Below are 17,582 nucleotides of genomic sequence, written 5' to 3'. Positions count from 1 at the left end.
TCCAAACCTGTTGCTATACTGCAAATAGTGTGTATGTGAGCTCACGTGTTTTAAGCTTCCTAGTGTATTGGATTGTTTCCGCACTTCCCATGTATCCTATGCTGCTGAAATTGCATGGTTCCAGAGGAAATGGCTCACCCTATTGCCAACAATGAAGGAAAACAGAAGAAAGAAGTGTCGAAGGGACCAAACTCCTAATATTCACCAATAAGTCAGTGTATGCAATCTAAGAATTGTTAGAGGAGATTGGTAGTAGGAGTAATTGTGTAGGTCAATAGAATGTAGCAGCAGTTTGAAAACTGATTTGAGGGGCGCCTGAATGGCTCAACTGGTTAAGTGTCCAACTTTGGCTCAGGTCATGATCTTGGAGTTTGTGGGTTTGAGGGGTTCATGAATATGAGTCCCACGTTGGGCTCTGTGCTAAAAGCTCTGAGCCTGGAGCCTGGTTTGGATTCTGTGTCTCCCTCTGTCTCTGCCCCTCCCCTGCTCGTGCTGTCTTTCTCACTCAAAAATAAATAAACTTTAAAATTGCTCTTGGGTAAGGTTTGACAAACTATGGACTGGGGACCAAATCCAGGTTACTGCTGGAACAAAGTCATGGCCATATATTTACATAATGTCTGTGGCTATTTTAGTGTTGTGAAAGTAGAGTTGTGTCATTAAGATGGACTGTAAGGCTCTCAGTGCTGAAAAGTACATACTATGTGACCCTTTATTAACTAAAGAGTTTGCCAGCTCTTGTTTTTGTTAGGTTCTGATGACAGATGAATTATGTTGTACAAGTTAGATATTTTATACTTGATATTATTTAAGTTATTAAATAATTTATGACACTATTGATATGAAAGAAGTCTCCCTAGAGGGAGAGAAAAAACAAAAATTGGATGAAAGAAGGTAGCATAAGCTTCAAAATTAAAAAAAACCATGTCACTATATAAACTAAAAGCTCTGATGATCAAAATCATGAAGATAGGGCAAAGAAACAAGATAACCAAAAATTACAGTTAAAAAAACTGAAGGCAAGACATCCAGATGTTTAGAACCAGGACCTCCTCAAGCAGAAAGTAAAAAAGCAGATGGAAAATGAATATGACACTGTAGACACAGCCAAGTTTTATAGTCAACAGAAGGGTGTGAATGTCAAGACTGCATTATGACCAGGTTATTGATTTTGATACAACCTGCCCTTTTTTGTTGGGACTTGTTAGGGTGAGCAGTATTTCATTCAACAATGTTTAATGACTTTTTCCAGAATCATGATCCCGTCATACTGACAGAGAACCCAACAGAACGTACAATGGACAAAAGAGATGGTTCTTAATGTTTTGTAAAATGTTGTCCTAGGACAAGGCACCCAGCAAGTATTCAGCTAAAACCGTAGGAATAAAAGTATTCTAGAAATGTATCAGGCAACTAATAAAAATATATTTTTTCCCCAAATTTTCGAACACTTGTTATCTTTATCACTTTTTGCACACTTGTACTTTGTTGTATTTTTTTCATTTAAAAGAAGTATTTACTTTTTATTGTATGTCTGTATCTTACGGCATTAATGTATATCTTTATCAAATATCCTATACATACTTGTCTTGATATACTTTTATACTCTACATACAAATTCTACCTATATTGTACATATGAAAGCATATTAATAGTGGATATTTAATTTTTTATTTTATATCCGATAAAGGTTGTCTAGTGCCCTTTCTGTCTTCTGGGTTGAAGGTTTTCATTCAATGAGCATCTGACCATTGTGCATACCTAGGAAAATAAGTGAGGTGAAATTTGAAGCAATAAAATTAAAATTGAAAAATCCTTGAGCAACAGCTAGCTTACAGTTCACTGAAGTAAACAAATTGCTTAAGCCATTTTCAAAGCCTTGATAAAATGGCATCAGCATGATTTAAATGTGAGATTAGTTAATATGAGTAGCAATTAGAATTAGATTTAGCTTGTCCATTTGGAGTTAAGATGGAGAGCTCTTAGGGGGAATCTTTCATTGCACACAAAGAAGAAATAGGAGAAAGGAAGTAACTGTATTTTCCTGTACTTTTCCTGAGGTTCATTGCTTTGCAAGATCCTCAGGGAGCAAAAGAATAGATGAGTAATGTGAAAGAAAACTATATAAAGGATTTAATTATTTCAAAATTGCCCATTTTTTTAAAACCAGGAGTAACTACAGAAGCTTTTATTAAAAAAAAAAAAAAAAAAAAAGGAATTAGCTACTTAGGAAAACTGGCAACAAGTACAGCAAGTTTTGTAACCTCATTCAAAGGTCCTCAATCTGAAGAGTCCAGTTTACTTTTTGATTGCCATCTAGCCTGTCCTTGATGTTTGTCTGGTTTCCTAAAGAGCCTCTCTGGTGACCCTGGAGGGACCATGGCCCTGGGCATATTTGATACTCATGTAGGCCATCACACCAAAGTATTCAACAGAAGTCTGCTTTCATTTGCAAAATGTGCTTACATTCCCCAGCCCCCCCCCCCTCCCCCCGCCCCCCCCCAGAACAAAATCTCAGCCTCCCAGAATGTTGGGGACACAGATGTTCAGAGACCATTTGTCTCAACATGCTGATAGTACAGATGAGCAGAGAGGTCCAGGGTGGTGAAGGTGCCTTCCAAAGCTCTAGTCTCTCTTCAAAGAGCTGGAACCAGAGGGACACCCTGTGGCATTTTCCATCACACTTTCCTGGTTATTATCTCTTTTGAGGTGATCTTTACCATTGATTTAGAATCATTAAATCACATTCACAAAGCATACCCTTCAGGCAATTGGATGAAACAGCCTATTACAAAACCTCTGAGAAAAGTCATCCACTCTCCTCTCAGATGTTTTTCAAAAACAATTTTTATTAAAAGCAAATCAAATGAAACCAAGGAATAGATAAAATGTTAAAAGTTTTTGTGATTTATTGGGTTTAGTTCTTGGTTTTATTTTCGCTTCCCTTGGATACATTTCAGGAGCTACGCTGGCAGAGCCAAAGCCACTTTTAGAAGGCAGAGTTTCAAAACTGCTGTATTAAGACATAACTCACATACATTTAAATTGATGTATTCAAAGTGTACAGTTCACTGTTTTGAGCATATTTTTCAGAGTTGTTCAGATTACCACAATCTGAGAACTTTTCCATGAGAAATCCCCTATCCATTAGCTGTCTGTCCCCATTCCTGCTCATTCCTCTTGCCCCAGCTTTAGGCAATGCTAATTAACTTTCTGTCTGTATAGATCACTGTGTCCTTGAAGTGTCATTCAAATGGAATCCTACAATGTATGGTCTCTGATAACTGGCTCTGATTTCTTTGAGTTAGCATGAAACTTTAAAGATGCATCCATGTTAAAACATGTAAATCTATTCTTCCCTCTTTTTTAATGTTGATTTTTAAAAATTATTTTTATTTTTGAGAGAGAAAGGGACAGAGGATCCAAAACAGGTTCGGTGCTGTCCTGAGGTGAGGTCAGATGCTCAACTGACTGAGCCATCCAGGTGCCCTATGTTCATCCCTTTTATGGCTAAATAATCTATTTTATGTGTGTGCCACATTTTTTTCACCAGTTGATGGATATTTGGATGGTTTCTACTTTTTGGCTGTTATGAATCATGCTACTATGAACATTCACGGACAAGTTGTGTGGTGTATGCTTTCATTTCTCTTGCATGTGTTGCCTAGAAGTGGAATTTTTGGATTATATGGGAACTGGATGTTTAACATTTTGAGCAACTGTCAGACTGTTTTCTGAATTTTAGGGGTGCCTGGGTGGCTCAGTCAGCTGACACCTCAGAGCCCGGAACCTGATTCGGATTCAATGTCTCCCTCTCTCTCTGTCCTTCCCCCGCTTGCACTCGATCTGTCTCTCTCTCTCAAAAATAAACACTACATTTTTTTTAAAGGCAAATATTATAATTCCAACTGTGAAACATACTGTTCAAAGTGCTGTAATGTTTTGATGATACTTATTTGTGGGGGGAAAAATTAGAAAAATTAGAACTTTTCTAAAGGGGATTCTTCAAGGGAACTGTATCACTCAGTGTCCAGAGAGGAGACCAAAATCACACCAGTAATTTGAATAGGGAAAATTTAATATGGTGAATTATTAGTTAGAAAAACCTGTTTAATTACAAAAGGGGTAGATTACACTCTAAAAAACAGGAATACCAATTTAGGAAGTAGCTACGATAACTACCACATAATAAAGTATCTGTGGCTACTCCATGTAGAGCTGACAGTCAGTCCTCAAGGAATGAATTCATTTGGAGATGGTTCACTCACCCTCATCCCAAGGCTGAGATCCAGATGTTACTGGAGAAGGACAGGCTGTGTGTAGCCCGCTGCCGAGTGCAATTCTTTCAAGTGTCAGCAGCCAAGGCTGCTGAACAGTCAGCTGTCTTTTGGGGTGCCAGCAGTCTAGTACCATGAGCAGGAAAGTGCCTACTATGGTTTGGCAAATCTGCTGGAAGGGGGGTACCACTGAATGTTCTACATATTGCTGGCAAGAAAGAGGTCTCCTGGGATGGAAGTGAAACTCATTTGGAAGCCCTCATTGGGAGCTGGTGAAATTTGCCCGAGGGCAGGTGCCACTGGGTCTCCTACATGCAGCTGGTGACAGAAGACCCAGGAAGAATGGAAGAATGTTCATTCTGCTATACCTTGCTGTTTCTCCCCTTGAATTGTACCAACTAAACAGAATATGGCACCGGCTGTCCAGGGAGAGGTGTTCCCAGGGTGTAGAGTAGGGCAGGGAAGGGTGGATCTGGAGTTGGGAGGTAATAAATCAATGACTGGCAGTGAACTCCTATGGCACCTTAGTCTCCACACACATCCTTTGATAAATATTTGGACTTTTTTAAAAACAATTTCAGTGTTTTTTTTTCAGGGCGCCTGTGTGGTTCGGTGGGTTAAGCGTCCGACTTCGGCTCAGGTCATGATCTCACAGTCCGTGAGTAGGAGCCCTGCGTTGGGCTCTGTGCTGACAGCTCGGAGCCTGGTGCCTGTTTCAGATTCTGTGTCTCTCTCTCTCTCCGCCCCTCCCCTGTTCATGCTCTGTCTCTGTCTCAAAAATAAGTAAATGTTAAAAAAAAAACAATTTTAGTGTTCTTTAATGTTTATTTTTGAGAGAAAGCGAGAGAGAGTACAAGTGGGGGAGGGGCAGAGAGAGAGGAAGACACAGAATCTGAAGCAGGCTCCAGGTTCTGAGCTCTCAACCCAGAGCCCGATGCGGGGCTTAAACCCACAAAGAGTGAGAATGTGACCTGAGCCCAAGTCGGACACTTAACCAACTGAGCCACCCAGGTGCCCCTTTAAAAATTTTTTTTTAATGTTTATTGTTTTAGAGAGAGAGTACAAGTGGGGGAGGGGGGCAGGGAGAGGGAGAGGGAGGGAGGGAGTCACAGAATCCAAACCAGGTTCTTGTCTCTGAGCTGTCAGCACAGATCCTGATGCGGGGCTCAAACTCCCAGACCGTGAGATCATGATCTGAGCTGAAGTCTAATGCCCAACCTACTGAGCCACCCAGGCACCCCCACCTTTGAACTTTTGTACATCACAAAGCCAGCTCTGTTCTTCAGAGAAGTGCGGAAGTTCTCACCCCTTCCTCTGAATTAGCCTGTATTACTTATTTTCCAAATTCAGTCACAATCCCATTGGGTGTTCTCTTATCTATAGGCTAAGTTAAACAACTTATATATAAAATAGTGAAGGGAAGAAAGGAAGAAAAAAGAAAAATGGTTAATATAAGCTCCTACAAACAGCATACAAAGAGAAAATACAAACTATACAGTTCTTATTTCAGTAATTAAGAGGCTGTCATTACTACTTGTGGTTGGTCTCTTTTACTGCCTGCCCTTGTTCTCATTGCCTTTAGATCAGGGTTCTCTACCTGGCTGAGTGACCCAAACCTTCATTGTAAGGGTCTGAGTTCTCAATAATAGCAGTTTTGAAAAAGTTGATTCCTATAGTTTAACATTAAGTTTGCTGCTGCTTCCAGAGGGTCCCTTATATGTCAGATACAGTCCTCATTGCTTCCAGTGTTTAGTATCATCCCCAGTTCTCTTGGTAAACAGAATCATTTCAGCCAATAGAGGTACTTCTTTTTTTTTTCCTCTGTTGACTGAGTGGCATAAGGAGTTCAAAGTGGCCTTTTCCCCCCACAGTTTAATGGAACCATTGTTAGGTCCCTTGGTAGAAGTGCTGCCTCCTTGAGAACTTAGACCTCCAAGTCAGCAGTGCTCAGAGTGGCTGGGAAGGGAAGCAAAAATTCTGCAAAAGGATTGTTAGGTATTTAGTGAGAAGAGCTGCTTTTATTTCCACCCTTTAAGTTCCAGTTCCATGTATTCTGGTTATGGGGGAGAGAGCACCATATGAAGTCTGAGTCAAGGCATAAGCTTTAGTCTTTCAGTGTTTTGTCCCAAACAGAGCTATAACTGAGTGGTCAGTAAGCCATTAAACCAGGGGTTGAATCAGCCCAGTTGGTTCTGGGCAATGGTATATGTGATGGAAATAACATAGGATTAGTTGGGCATAAGTCCACTGTTGTATTTAATTTGCTATGAAATAAGTCGATCAGAAGCAGTGTTGTGTGGAATACGATGATGGTGGATGAGGCATTTTTTGAGTTCATGGGTGGTTTTTACAGGGGTGTTATGGGCAGAAAGACCAATCCCTATCCAGAGTATGGGTTTAGTACAGTGAGGATTAATCCCCATCCTCTCCTTAATGGAAATAAGTCCAAGGTAATGAAGCTGTTACCAGGTGGCTGGCTGGTTCCCTTGGTAAATGGTACCACATCAGGGGCTCAGTGTTGATCTCTGCTATTGGCTGATGAGAAAATAGGCAGTAATTGTAGCCAGGTCAGTCTTACTAAGGAGAGATCTGGTTTGTTTTTTCAGAGCCTCCAACCCTGATACTCTGGCCACTAAGCTCAGGGGGCCTTTGAGTAACACTGGAATATCTTGGGAAAGAATGTGACTGGTGTCAGCCAGCATGGTTTTAAAGAACTTCCATAGATGGGGTGCCTGCGTGGCTCAGTCAGTTGAACATCCAATCTCAGCTCAGGTCATGATCTTGCAGTTTGTGAGTTCACGTCCCATGTAGGGCTTCATGCTGACAGCTCAGAGTCTGGAGCCTGCTTCAGATTCTGTGTCTCCCTCTCTTTCTGCCCCTTCCATGCTCATGCTCTATCTCTCTTTCTCCCTGAAAAATAAACATTAAAAATTTTTTTTAAAAGAACTTCCATAGCGGTTGCCCTTGGGTAGGAATTCACATACAAGACAAATTTTTTCCCACTATGCCCTCTTTGAGAAGTCTTCCCCATACCTTTTCCCTTTCAACTCAAGCCAGGTATTTGGCCACCAGACCTAGAGTTTTTTCTTGCTAAATCCTGTTAACAGATCACCATTACATACCTGGTCCCCTTCATTGTGAGTGTGTTCTCCTGGTCTTTGGTGGTAAGTTGCTGCCTCATGCCTTCTCTTCCTCTGGAATCCTATCCTCCCAATGACATCAGGGGTCTCCTATCAATGAAACTCTTCATGGTCACTCTTGGTCTGCAAGGTGAGCAATCCTTTTTGAGGATATAGGTGCTCTACCCAATTATATACTTATCAATGTTTAATGAAGTGAGTATATTCTGGGCCTTGGGGAGTATAATTGGGACTCTGCAGGTAACACATGATAAATCTGCTTGAACCTTCCTGTCTACCTAAGCTTTTGTATTCCCTGATATTTCAACCTCATTAAATGTAGACCACTTTTGAGACCAAGTTTCAGTCAACCAGCCACATCAGTTGTTACAGCCATTTCTCTCTACATGAGCTAACACATTAAATTCAGAATCTCTAGTAAATACACTCCTATCAATGAATGTAGCCCAATCTAACATTGTTTGGTCCTCCTATTCTAACACTCTTAGAATCTACTTCCACGTGTATTTCTTAGATTTATGCCAATAATTTAGCAAAATCTTTGAGTTCTTTTGGAGAGTGAGCTCTTTGCTCCCGTGTTACATTGTGTGACTGATACCCTGAAGCCTGATGAGAATTATGCTTTTGGAGAAGAGAGTGGCTACAAGAGGCTGATGTCCCCAGACAAAAGAGGGCAGGCTACTTCCACTGATAGGGAGGACTCAGGGGGACCTGGCCCTTCAGGTTTGTAAGTTTCATTTCAGTATAACTAGCTGTGGTCTTTCCACATTCTAGGACTTCATTCTTTCCAAATCTGTGCTGTCATTTTCACATAAGAACCTGGGCAAGACTGTGACTTCTGCTGAAGTTGAAAATTCAACAACCTACATTTAAATTTTATGTTTGATTTTTAGCAGGGTTTCCCCCTGTGGCTACGCTCAACAAGAGAAAGCAAATGTCTCTAGACTTAGTGATGCCAGACAGTTAGTTAAACAATACTTATATTGGCCATTAGGATGTCTCATGATACAGTGGTTGGAATAATTTCTGAGGACGACACAATATATCAAAAATAAAACAGAACTACATTCAGTTCTGTCACTCACCTGCTTTGTTTGCTTTTTATGTCTTAATGTTTTTATCTGCGGGATCATAAACTTTGACTCCTGACCTTCAAGTAGTGAGAATACTGCATAAACATAAACATTTGAAGATTTTAGGTTTTCTCGCAGTGTACCAGTTTCATAATGCAATAAAAGTGGATAAGGTCAATGAAATAAATAAGGTCACTGTCTGCTTAGTTGAAAAACAAATTATGAAGATTAACTATTTCCTTGATAGTGGGTATGAGTTTCTGTCCACATATGCTGGTGTTCTCCCTATAATCCATCATAATTTTTTTTCTCACCCCCCCCATTCTGCTTGTGTCTGACAATGGCAGTCAGGGCTGGGTCGACCTTTTCTCTCATTTCACACTTGGAGCCCAGATTCTAGGAAATGTGGATAATGTTGAAGATGACTCGGTCCTAAGCACTTGTTGGGGGGAATGACTGTCTATACATGTGGTCCTGGTCCTGAGTCCCTGGGCCTCGCAGAAGCCTGCCCAGTCACTGCCAGTGCCTGTCTGCATGGCATTTTTACTGTGGTGTCTTGTCTTATTACAGTCATCCTCTACTTGGAGGGCTGTGTCGGTACAGTTTCTTACTTTTCTGAAGGGCTGAGAATCCGGAATCCCTGCATGGAGGCTGGCTGCAGCCACTGTCTTTCTGGGGGACCCTTTTCTTAGGACACCCTGGCCCCTAGGCTCTGCTCTCCTTTGTAGAGAAGCCTTTTTATTTTCTTCTGGAGTGGTGGTAGGGTGAGGTGAGAAATTCTTTTCTTTTCCTTTTTAATTTGTCTCAGACACTTTGTAAAGACCTCAGTTCATTTTTCTTAGCCTTAAGTGTTTATTGTCACACACATACTCAGAAATCAATGCTAGGAAATTTCAGAGGCCTTGTCCGCTTTCTGCCTCAGTTTACCACTTCGCTAAGACAATGGACAAAGAACTGACCATATGCTTGTAAAAGGGGAGTATTTAAAAAAAAAGTAGATAATATCTCAACTCCTTCCACCCTTTCATAAATATTGATAGAGCCTATTTGAAAATTTTACAAAGTAAATTCTAGAAATTATAAATTATACATTATATAATACATATGTTACAAATGTCATTGTGGCATAAATATACATTGAAATTACTTCCTTTAAAGCACTTTCTCTTGAACTTTGAACATTTTGAATTGGATTAAGAATACAGAACAAGCACATCTCTTAAAAGTGTCAGACATGCTAGATTTCTTTCTTGGCTCCCATGGAAAAAGTAAACACAATATAAAACACCCATTAAATTTTAGAGGTTAAGAATGTCTTTTATGTAAGTTATGCTAAAAGAATTCTTTAGCTCTATAAACTTGTAGATTACAAATGAGTTACCATTTACAGAAGATGGCTGAGCATTTGTCAGATGAAGTAATTTTCACACAGAGGTAAAAGACTTCTTGAAACAACCAGGATTTCCTTTAAAGTCTAACTTATCGATTGATATATTTGGAAAACAAAAAAACAACTGAAATGTCATGCAGCTAGTTTCAGAATGTGTAAAATTGTTGTAATTTCTTGCAATTGATCTGGTTTGATTATTGCCTGTGGAGTTGGAGGACAGGTCAGGAATGTCACAAATGCTAAAACAGGAGTAAGTGAAGTGAGCTTATTGTGAACATGGCCTTTTTCCTTGAAAAGAAGGATGGCAGATTGTTATATTGAGAATTACAGAGTGGGAGGAGCACAGTAGCCCTTTATACACCTGAAAAAGAGTTTTCCTGGCCCCAAATCCTCATTCCCTGCCCCCAATTCTTCAAAAACAAAAACAAACAAAAACACACCAAAACTCTTGATGTCTTCTCTTCTGGAATATTTTCTTAGTTGTATTTATCACATCTTTAAGTATAGATGTGATAAGCAGTACAAATAACTTCATGGCATGAAATTATGGAGGAAATAAATTTTCGGCTTTGTACCCTTTGGGCTGAGGGTAGCCAGAGTTTTATGTGGATGTCTGAGTTCCCCTCTCTCCAGGAGAGAATTAACTGGCTATTGTTGTCTAGACCTGTGCCCCTGAGCTACTGCACTGCACTGGTGCTGAGGGAAGACTGGAAAGTTGAAGGGTTGAGGTTGAACCACAGAGGATGTAGCAGTGCTGCGACCCCTGAGGATGGTGCCTTCTGAAGAGACACTGTGACTTTCAGTGACACATTACATTTTGGAAGAGCAAAGTATCATATTCACATACTTGGTTTTGCTGTGAAGAAAACTCAAGCCTTCCAAAAATAGAAAGGATGGTCACTGAAGATGAGGTCACATATCAACAAAATATAACTTTCTGTGTCAGTGAAGTTGTCCCTATTGAGGTCAGAGGAGAATCAGAGGGAATGGTGGATCGAGAACCAGATGAGTGAAAGGTGAGGATTTTCAGGAAGGGGGTGACCAGCCCTGCCACATGCTCCTGGCACATCTAGGGGCTGACCACTGGAAGGAACAACATGGGGACATTATGCCTATGATGCACACTTTGACTCTGGTCGCAGTGGGCTCCAGAGAGAGCAGGTTGGGAAGACAAGAATACCAAGTGAGGACAACTCGTTGAAGCTTTGTTGACAGGTTATTACACCACGTAAATTGCAAAGGAGAATTTTATGATCAAAGAACAGCTTTCTTTGAGATCTGGGTGTAATCGCTTTTGAGGTCATAGAGAGTCAAGGTCATCTGTGATTAAATCGTTCAGGAAAGTTCCTCCCTAGAAAGTTTACTTTCCTCAAAGTTTTTCTTACTGGAATGTCCTTTCTAACAAAATGCATCATGGACTCCAATGCAAAGCTAATGAAATTTCTTTCCCATACGAACTCGAGATTTGCATTTATCGATTAAAAAAACAAGAGCTTGTTGGCTTGATTTGGTGCCGGGCAGGATCCCACAGAGAGCACTTCTGCCTTATCACTTCTCCTTCCTTGATTTTCTACCATTAGTTTCCTCAGAGTTTCATGGAGTGTCTGCTAACAGCTCTGGCTTCTCCCCCTGCCATGTGGTGACCCTCCTCTTGGAACACATTGGCTCACTGGGTAGGGGGTGGAGGTCAGGAGGGATGAAATCATCGTTGCACTTCACTGTCCCCTTTTCCTGAGAGGACTTCCACAGCAAGGGAGTCTGTATTTTTAGAATTAGCATGTTCTGTTTCAGTGTTGTGAACATTCATTTTAAACTTACTATATTTAGTAAAGGTTTAATTATCCACGTAGGGAAACTAGTTTCAAGCTGTCACTTTTCATTCCTTGCTCATCAAAACAGCCCCCTGCAGCTGAGAATGGCACTTTCCCCTACACCTGGTGAGGGCAGTAGACAGGAACAATTGCACTACTGGAGCTGAGTGTGAGCACAGCAGCAGGGGAAGCTCCTCTCAGTGTCTCCCACCCCGTCTGGCCCCTCCTCTGTCACTGGGACCTTCCTGCTGCAGCACATTCTCTCTGAGCTGGGGCTGTGGGCGCTGGGTGTCTGCTCCAGTGCCAGGGAAATGTCTTCCCTTCCCACACAGGAATAATGATTAGATTTTCCAAAATAACACTCAGGTAACAGGATCTCTTTGTGCTGTTTACAAGTACGTAAGATGTTGGAAAATGGCACTGAATGATGAGATTTCTTGGATTTTCTGAGATACCATTCATTCCTTTGTTTCCTTGCTCAGTTCTAGCAGGTGGATATAGACATGGATGAGTTGATGCATGGAGGCCACTGAAGGGAGAATGAGCAAGGGCCAATGGGCACTGAAGATGGTTTGAGACATTAATAGAATATGGTAGACGTGAACTTACTCATTCAGCAAATATTTATTTATTGGTTGTGGGATAGTTAGGGAGCTTGGCACTACCTTAGTGGGGGACATACAGATGAATATGTTTTTCTAAACATATTCTAGTAAATGGATAATTACAGAGTGAGAGCTCAGAAGAAATGTTTTTGGAGTGTGCAACAAAGGAGCCTCAGATGACTGGGTCAGCGGAGGGAAGGGATACTAGAGCTGAGACCAGATGCTGCTATCCAAACTTACTGTGTATGTGAGTCACCTGGGAATCTTGTTATAATGCAGATTCCTATTTTGAGCTGGAGTTAGGGCCTAAGATTGTGCATCTCTAACAAGCTCCCATCTGAGGCTGATGTTGCTGGTCCACAGACCACCTTTTGAGTACCAAAGTTTCTAAGGGGTGGTATAAGACAAAACACTGGTGCTGGGGGGAAATGAGTTTACAGGGAGGGACTAGCATATACATAGTCCAAACATGGGTTCTTTTATCCTCAGCTGAGGCACTGATAAAGTAATTGTTCCCTCCCTTCCACGATCAGTTCTCAGGATACGTGTCTACCTGCCAGCACATTTTCCCCCTAAAGTTAATCTTTGTGTTCACTTTAATCTATACTTTTATAAATACTGGGGCTTTGATTTAACAGGACATACTAAAGATATTTTTCTATACTTCTTAGAATTTTCCAGAAAGAAAAATGGAGGGCAGAAATAAGATAAAACTAAAGACTACCCTGCAAAAGATAATACATGTGGAGAGCTGCCAATGCAGTAAAGATCAAGTACAGGTCCAGGAAGGCTCCCGGAAGGGGTGTTTGTAGGTGTAGATTTCAGACACAGTTGGAAGGAAAACATTTTCTTACACAGATGGCGTTCTGAGGGGGCAAAACCAATTTCTTCTTCTTTGGAATCATAGGAATGGCATCTACTTGTGGTGGTAGGGAACCTAGATCCCTAGACCTTACTTCATCACACAGAGAAATGGGAAAGGCAGAGTTGAATTAAAAAAAAAAAAAACTGTGGAAATGCCATTTTTGTCTGTCTCCTGGTGAGGTGGGTGGAAGAGAAGCCAAGTTATGCCTTGCGCTGTAGCTGCCTGTGTTTGTTGGCTGGAGAGAGGGAAAAGCTAAAGTTAATTGCATATACAACCTTGTCATGATGCGTTTCTCCCTGAACCAGGGAGAATTTCTGCTAGCCTGGAAGTACTGCCCTGCCCCTTCCCAACATGAACTAGTTCCAAAGTCCCAGAAGACTGTATGTAATTGACAGATGAGTGCACAAAGGCAACCAGAACAGGTTCCATGTAAAGATGGTGTAAGACAAAAGGCATGGGGGAGGGACAGATGTATGTATGGCAGAAAGGGTTCTTCACAATAATAAGTGGCCACCAAGGTGTTGAAAATGATGAGTAAGTAAATGGCTATGAATTAAGGCAAGTTAACAAAACAGGTGTAAGCAGAGCAAGTGAGAGCTTGGGGAAAATAATAGGGTCATCACAGATGGAGATGAAACAAGAACTTCTAGAGCTCAGGAAGGAAGCAGAAGAGAAAAATAGAGCCGCCATTGAAATGCAAGCACCTTGGAATAAATGCAAAGAAGAACAGGCACTGCTGACATCCGTGATGAAGAGGGGAACAGGATTAAGAAAAGCAAGCAAAAATAGACTAGAAATGAACAAACATAGAATGGATGAAAGAGAATCCGAAAGATCTGGAAGGCAAAAGAATGGCAGCGTATGCATTATTGGTATCCTTTAAGAAGAAGCCTGGAGATGATACTCAGTAAAATGCTTTGGAAAATTAAATAAGACTTGAATCTCCAAATGAAAAGGCTGCACTGTGGCCCAGAGAAAATTGATACAGAATGATTAGCATTGACATGTATCCAAGAACATTTACTGGCCCTTGAAGACAAAGTCTTTCATTTAGGCAAAAACAAAACAAAACAAAACAAAAAAAAAAAAAACACCAACCAAACAAACCAAAAACCAAAGAAACAAACAAACAAAAAAACCTATTAAAAGGAGGAAAAATCAAGGTGGCATTATAGCAAAACAGATTACACAGTGGAATATCAAAAGCAAGAGAAGGGAATAAGAACATAAAATATGAGTACCCGAGTGTGCGACTTACCTTGACTCTTAGTTTGTTGGCAACAGTAACCAGGACCCAGTGTCTGCTTCTGTAGCTGGTGCCTGCTAAGCTGTAGCCACCATGTATGAGGGCATCTTCATTCCTGTTGGCCAGGCTGGTGGTCAGATTGGCAGTGCCTGCTGGGAGCCATATTACTTGGAACATGGCATCCAGCCTGATGGTCAGATGCCAAGTGAGAAGACCACTGGGGGAGGGGATGGCTCTTGCATCTTCTTCAGTGAGATGGGTGCTGGCAAACATGTGTCCAGGACAGTGTTTGTAAATCCAGAACCCACCATCATTGATGAATTTTGCACTGGCACCTACCATTAGCTCTTTCACCCTGAGCACGTCCTCACAGGCTGCCAATAACTACTCCCTAGGGCACTACATTGCTGGAAAGGAGATCATTGACCTTGTCTTGGGCCGATTTTGGAAACTGGCTGACGAGTGCACATGTCTTCAGAGTTTCTTGGTTTCCACAGCTTTGAAGGGGGAGCTGGTTCTGGGTCCACCTCCCTCTCTCTGTTGATATGGGAAGAAGTCCAAGCTGGAGTTCTCCATTTACCCAGCCCCCCAGATGTCCACAGATGTAGTTGTGCTCTACAACTCCATCTTCACTACCCATCCCACCATGGAGCAGTCTGATTTTGCCTTCATGGCAATGAGTCCATCTGTGGTGTCTGTTCTAGAAACCTTGCTATTGAATTCCTAAATCACTGCTTCTCCCTGATTTGATGAAGCCCTGAATGTTGATCTGACAAAATTCCAGACCAACCTGGTGCCCTAACCCTGCATCCACTTTGCTCTGGCTGCATATGCCCTGTAATCTCTGCTGATAAAGCCTACCATGAACACCTTTCTATAGAACAGGTCACCAATGCATGCTTTGAGCCAGCCAACCAGGGGGTGAAATGTGACCTCCACTATGGTAAATACATGGGTTGCTGCCTGTCATGCTGTGGCATCATGTTCCTAAAGGTGCATTGTTGACATGCCCCCATCAAGACCTGTGCAGCATCAAGTCTGTGGACTGCTGCTCCACTGGCTTCAAAGTTGGTGCTAATTACCTGCCTCCCCACTGTGGTACCTGGTGGAGATGTGGCCCAAGTACAGTGAGCTATGTGTATGCTGAGCAACACCACAGCTATTGCTGAGAGGCCTGGGCTCGCCTGGACCACAAGTATGACCTGGTGAATGCCAAGTGTCCCTTTGTTCACTAGTAGGTGGGTGATGGCATGGAGGAAGGGGAGTTTTCTGAAGCCTGTGCGGACATGGTTGCTTTTGAGTAGGGTTATGAGGAGGTTGGTATGGATTCTTCAGTAGGAGAGGATAAACAAGGAGAGGAATACTAATTACCATCCCTTTCAGCCTTCCTGCATGTCCCACTCATGACTTGAGCCTCAACGTTAGCTAACAAATATTAAAGCTTTCTGATTAGATTGTCTTCACTTTCGACTATGATCATGTCTTACTCTGCCATGTGTACCTGTAAGATTTTCCCATCATGTCCCAAAGCAAAGGCTTAGAAAACAACAAAATGAGTCCCCAAATTTGACCAAACATATAACCTTAACAATAAATGTAAATTGTCCCACTCACCTGTTAAGAGACTCGTATTTACAAAGAATGTGGAGTTCAGTTCTATGCAGTATAGGAGACGTGTGTAGAACAGTGAAACCCAGAAAGGCTGAAGGTGTAGAGAGTTGGGCAGAGATTGCTTTAGCGTGAGTCATGTCCCAACCTGCCCCACCCCCCAGTTTATATGTTGAAGTCCTAACCCCTCTATGAGATTATATATTGGAGATAGTTTTTAAAGAGTGGTTGAGGTTATATGAGGTTGAAAGGGTGGGGCCCTGATCTGATAGAGCTGATGCTCTGGCAAAAACAGAGACACTAGAATGTAGTCTTTGACATGGGAAGATGCAGAAAGTGGCAGTCTCCAAGCCAGGAAGGTTTTACCAGAATGTGACTATGCTGGCACCCCCATTTTGGACTTTCTAGCCTCCAAAACTGTGAGAAAGTAAATTTTTGTTTTTAGAGTCACCCAGTCTATGGTATTTTTTTAGGGCGGCCCAAGCCAACAAAACAGACAACAAAGAAAATGCCAAGAGAGCGAGGGAGAGGGAGAGAGAAAGCAACAATCATAACTATATGGTTGTGTTCTAAATAAAAAGCATTAAATTAGATACAAAGGACATTTGATTATAGTAAAAGATGTAACTCGTGATATAACTTAATGTGTTAAAAAAATTTGTCGTGAAAACCAGTGCCAAAGTTACAGAAAATATAGGAATAGATAAAAATGTTCAAATAACAGAAAACTTAAATCTTACCTATTAACTACGGCCAGTAGTTATAAAGCTAAAAGAAAGAAAGAATATGGACTCTGAATGACCTGAGTAGGATAGCTCTAATGGATACACATTAAGCTATATACTCAGAAAACGTTATACTGTCCTTTGATTGAGCAGTCAGAAAAATTAACTCTGTATTAACAGAAATTAAAACACCATATTGGAGACTGAGATCTTGGTAAAGCAATGCCAAATTGCAGAGGAAAATTCATAGCATTAAATATTTAAAATTAAGAATTTAGTGAATTTTAAATACCCAAAAGCAGAATTTATGAAATAATGTGAATTAGAGAAAACAGAGTAAGACACTAATAAAGATAAAAGCAAAAGCAAATGAATTGTAGAAATTTTTTAAATGGTGAAACTAAGTCTATTAGTTGGGTCTGGAAAAAATATTAAAATTGTTGGCTACACTCGATTTTATTTGAAAATTTTAAAAATTAAAAAATTTTAATTACAGTATAGATACCATACAGTGTTATATTAGTTTCAAGTGTACAATATAGAGATTCAGTAATTCCATGTCTGTGCTCATCAAGATGCTCATCCATATACTTCTGTGATGCCTAGATGACTCAGTCAAGTGTCCAACTCTTGATTTTGGTTCAGGTCATGATCTCATGGTTTGTCAGATTCAGCCTTGCATCTGGCTCCATGCTTATAGCATGGAGGCTGCCTGAGTGTCTCTTTCTCTCTCTGCCCCCCCCCCCACGCGTGCTCCCGTGTGACTTCTCTCTCTCTCAATAAGTTACTTAAAAAAATGAGTGTACTTTTAATCTGCATCTGTTTCACCAGTCCCCCTCCAT

General features: G+C 41.1%; 1 pseudogene; it reads left to right on the top strand.

Annotated features, from left to right (window-relative positions):
* Positions 1–14,500: 14,500 nt before the first annotated feature.
* Positions 14,501–15,774, top strand: LOC125167498 (tubulin alpha chain-like; annotated as a pseudogene).
* The last annotated feature ends 1,808 nt before the right edge of the window (positions 15,775–17,582 follow it).

This window comes from Prionailurus viverrinus, chromosome A1 (assembly GCF_022837055.1).
Source record: "Prionailurus viverrinus isolate Anna chromosome A1, UM_Priviv_1.0, whole genome shotgun sequence".
NCBI classification, from domain to species: Eukaryota; Metazoa; Chordata; class Mammalia; order Carnivora; family Felidae; genus Prionailurus; species Prionailurus viverrinus.
This window is presented reverse-complemented; position numbering and strand designations above follow the sequence as displayed.